The 5,262-nt window shown below is 32.7% G+C and overlaps 1 pseudogene; it reads left to right on the top strand.

The window, feature by feature from the left end:
• The first annotated feature begins 2,042 nt into the window (after positions 1-2,042).
• The window catches only part of LOC107670416 (glycine--tRNA ligase-like), a 7,219-nt pseudogene continuing 3,999 nt past the window's right edge, over positions 2,043-5,262 (top strand).

Raw genomic sequence — 5,262 nt, forward strand, 5'->3', positions numbered from 1 at the left:
CCCGGGCGCCGCAGCATAAATGGCTGCCCACTGCTCCGGGTGTGTGTTCACTGCTGTGTGTGTGCACTTTGGATGGGTAAATGGGTCACCATGGGTTGGCCACATGTCACATCACTTCTATATGAATTATTAATTTATTATGATAATTTGGCAAAAACGTTCATGTAAGTATTTTACAAAAATGTAGCACTAAACATTGAATAAAATATTAAATAAATAAATGTACTATTTATTTAATCCAATCTTATTTTAACGATTAATTTATAATTTATTGATTATCATGTATTAAAATTTATTAATTATATTGTGTCAACTTAAAACGTAATATATGCAATATATGCCCTGCAAAAATAATATTTTAAATAAATTTTTCGTCGTTTTCTAGAACAAAAAAAAATACACTATACATATGAAACTATTTCTAGCAAAAATGTAAAAATAAATTTCTTTAAAACCAATTAAATGTAAAACATTAAGACGTTGTACACTTAAAACAAGAAAAAATAACGAATCTAATTCTTGTTGAATTAAACACTTATACTTTGTTGTTGTTGTTTTTTTTTTTTTTTTTTTTTTTTTTTTTTTTTTTTTTTTTTTTTAAATAAGGTTGGCCACATGTCACATCACTTCTATATGAATTATTAATTTATTATGATAATTTGGCAAAAACGTTCATGTAAGTATTTTACAAAATTTTTTTTTTTGTAACGTTTTTGCCAAATTATCATAATAAATTAATAATTCAATAGCACATTACGTAGGCATCTATGGTTTAAAAGCGAAATGATTTTGCTGAGATACTAAGAGAAATTTCAGAAATGATTTAATGACAGAGAGAGGTGGGAGCATAATTAATCTTGTTAGCGCTCACTTCCAACAGCATAACTCACATTTCAAACCTAATAACCAGGAATCCTCGCCTATAAAACCATTAGACTTAAAGAATCTAAAAAAGTGGACAGATGCTGGAAACGATCTAATCAATAGCACATTACGTAGGCATCTATGGTTTAAAAGCGAAATGATTTTGCTGAGATACTAAGAGAAATTTCAGAAATGATTTAATGACAGAGAGAGGTGGGAGGGTTACTGAATATTTTATGAAGGTGGGTGTTTGATCTTAATGTTTAATAAGGCAGCCTGTGTGATGCAACCATCACTTCAACTAGCTTTACAGCCTATTTAAATACCTTATCACATTTTCTACTTTCTCTGCTCACTTTTTAAAATAATAATGCATATTATATATTATACATATTATAAATAATGTTATAAATAATGTAAAATATACATAATGCCAACAGACCATTAAAAGACATATCTTGTGCTTGTTGGTCGATGCTGTTGAGTTGCTAAATTAATTATAGGATTTTTGAAAAAAATCTGTTCTATTTTTACTCAAAATAAAACATTCTAAATTCAGAATATTCCTCTGGCCACATTTGGAATAAAAATAGGTTCATAATGGCATATAACTAATAGATGACATTTATATCAATGATATAGAAATGATAGTGTTTACTTTGTAGCGAATGACTTTAGAAAAAATAAACTGATTAACTATTTTACTAGATTATAAACTAGATTAACTATTTATTTTATTGTTATTCCACAGTTGCTAAATATGAGGCACTATTTAAATGTGTGCTTATACTGACATCTTGTGGCCGAACAGTAAAGTGTTAATCGAGTAATTACTACTGATCTATAATAGAGAATGCCAATGTCAATGATAATCACATGTTTTACTTATTTTATCTAGTACACATTTTCTTTGATTTATTGTTGGGAAGGGTACATCATGAACATTTATTTCATTATTACATTTTGGCTGCTATAGTCTCAGTGAAACATTGACAGCTCCTGACACACATATTGATATCTAGAATCATAACACTGTTAACAGTAATATCCTGAACTTCTCAGGTTTTGAACTCTACACTATTCATCGTTGGGTGCAATGTATTAGCTGCACTCCATCATAGTGAAGTTCTCAATGTTCTGCTACCACACTGATACAGTTTATACATCTTTATGTCTTTATGTCCCTCCTGTTTCCCTTTACTGTACATTTCCAGACTGAGCACAGGAAGCAGTGGGAACCACAGGAAATTACAGCAGAGCTTGGACCTACTATGCAGAGCCTGGTCAACGTGGGTCGGTCCTGAGCCATGCAATGAACTAAAACTAGAATTATGAACTTTCAATAACTAGAATTAGAAACTTTACTTACTAGAAATATACTTTTTTATTTTGAGACTGGAGGTTAACAAACATCAGAAAAAATGTTTGCTTGCTACAGGATTTAGGTAACTGCAATAGTGAATTCTGCAGTGAATTAATTGTAAATAGAAGAAGCTGACCAGGTGTTATTTGAAATAAAAAATCAGTACTATAACAGTACTAATAAGTCATGCATAACTACAACTACAAATGAAGTAAATTGTTAAGAGCTGACTTTATTTCTTGAGTGCCCAGTCACTGATATCATTTAAATTAGGCCCAAATCCACTGTTCTTCTAGTTTCAGAACAATGGAGTGATTATTTTCTTGTTTTGAAGTTATATTGTGTAGCTGTATTTTGAATGTTTTTAATGTGTTTAATTTATTGTAATGTATGATATTTATTGTAATATATGATGTATTATACAGTGTTACAAATTATTTATCATCAATTGTTACTTTTAAAAGCATTACTATTTATTTATTTATCATTCATTCATTCATTCACAAGGTGTGGAATTCAATAAGTGATTCATAATTAATAACACATTATATAATTATTATTTATAAAAAAAAATTAATGTGGTGGTACATGTTTATTTATTTATTTACTTACCCACCCATCCACCCAATATGGGGACTTCAAGAAATCCAGATAAATACATAAAAAATACTACAGAATATTTAATAATACAAGAAGCACTTTATTTTTTACTTCGTTCTTTTATTATTATTTCGCACCTTTTATTGCGAAATGTATTTATTTATTTATTTGCACTATATCTAATGATAATCGTAGAGTAAAACAGGGAGATTGTGACGAATCTGCCATTTTTCAATTTAACTCCATTCCAAATATACAAAAAAAAAATGGCGAAAGTACCGAACTGAATCCCCGCCGTCACTTACTCATTTCTGGGGATTTCATCATTCGGTTCCGCGGTGTGGCTGCTCCTCCTCTCGGTCCATGCTGTCTCTGCGGAGCGCAACATCAGCACTCCTGCTCAGGACCGGTACACAGATCGCCACTGTCCGCGCGGTTCCAAGGGTCCGATCCAGTCCCATACGCCTGTGTGGTTCCCCTCCGATCAGAGCGCTCTCCCTGTCGGGCTGTTTGTGCAAGAAGAAGAAGAGAAGCGCGTGGCTGGAGATGACGGAAGGACGGAATATGGATGGCAGTATTGAAGAGGTTCTGGCTCCATTGAGGCTAGCAGTGAAGGAGCAGGTAACACGATTATGAAAGACAATAACAAGCATATAAATGTGCTGCATTATTGTTTCACAGAGCCATGCAAACACCTATCTGCTTTGTATACGAAGTTGAGCTATGATTTAGGAGTCAAATGTGTCTTTTTAAATTATGCAAAGCAGTTTAAATGGCTTATGAAAAACTACATAATGCATTTTTGCTAAAGTGATGTTTTTAGGAAATATGACAGGGTGGTGGCTTTATTATGAGTTTATACCGCTGGATGATTCAGTCTGTCAGTGCCACGTTTGATACAGTGCAGAAACCAATGGAGACTGAGGGTGGAGGAAATCACACACCGTTAAAACGAACCTCGACTTGTTTCTGGGAAATGTTGATGGATGCATTTGTATTCTAATATTTAGGAGTCATAATAATAAACAGCATTTTGTGTTGTTTATTTTTCCATAGGGGGATCTTGTGCGTAAACTGAAGGCAGAAAACGCTCCTGAAGTAGATGTCAATAAGGCCGTAGCAGAACTGAAAGCTCGCAAGAGAATCCTTGAGGCCAAGGTGAGAAATGTTATTGTCATTTATGTTACATGGAGATGCCGTTAAAAATGATATGTGTCGTTTTAATGTTAAATACTTTCTCTTGCCTCAGTGTAATATAAACAACTATGGAGTGCAACAGTGCCCGCCTACTTTTCCAGGAGTAGCTTATTTCCATTCATATTTCCCATAGGGATTTTTAAAAAGTCTTTGTTAAAGCTTTATCACCTATAAACCAAGCCAACCAGCAAAGAGAGAAATCACAACATTACAAACTTTGATTTGAATCAAAATGAGAAGAAGAAAAAAATCGAGACAAAATGAAAACCAAGCTTCAAAGATGTGTATCATATATACAAATAATTTATTTTAAATGTATATATTTATTTAGTCATTTATTAGCCGCTTTTATCCAAAGCGACTTACAAATGAGGACAACAGAAGCAATCAATTGTTGTATTAAAACAACTAAAAACAGATCCAAAACTAAAAGCTAAAACTTTATAAATACTACACTCTAAAAATGCCGGGTTGTCTCAACCCAACTCAGGGTCAAAGACGGACCAACCCAGCTGTTGGGCCAAATCTCTACATTCAATTTTTAACCCAAATGCTGGGTTAGTCCACATCCGACCCAACGCCGGGCCGAACAACACTCCTCAGAGTGTACCTATACACATTTTAAAAATAAAGAGATTAAATAAAAATGACAAATGCATACAACAAAATTTCAAAACTTAACATTTAAATGAAAAACAAAAAATAAAGCTAAAAACAATTCAAAATATTAAAGAACAAAAGGTATAAGACATATACATATACATATACATATACATACATATACATATGTATATATATACGTATACGTATACGTATATATGTATACGTATGTATATATATATATACATATATACATATATATATATTTATGCACAACATAAATAAGTTGAAATGATGTGGGCACATTAGATCTTTATCGGTTTACGAGTTGTGGAAAAAATTAATGGGATATCTTTATCTCCTTTAATCTCCGGAACCCAACTGTTACACTCTATAGGTCTGCCAACAGCTATACTAGTTCAACCAATGGAGTGTATTTGGGGGCGGGACTGGTTGTTTGACCAACCAGTTATGGAGTGTTCTGGAAACCTGTTTGAAAACAGCCATTATTTTTTACAGTTCTGTTTGATTATGCTAGTAGTGCAAACACATTAAACACTTTTTAAATTTTTTGGGGGGAAGTCGTGGCCTAATGGTTAGAGAGTCGGACTCGCAACCCAAAGGTTGCGAGTTCGAAT

This window comes from Sinocyclocheilus anshuiensis, unplaced genomic scaffold (assembly GCF_001515605.1).
Source record: "Sinocyclocheilus anshuiensis isolate Anshui unplaced genomic scaffold, SAMN03320099.WGS_v1.1 scaffold1177, whole genome shotgun sequence".
Taxonomy (NCBI): Eukaryota; Metazoa; Chordata; class Actinopteri; order Cypriniformes; family Cyprinidae; genus Sinocyclocheilus; species Sinocyclocheilus anshuiensis.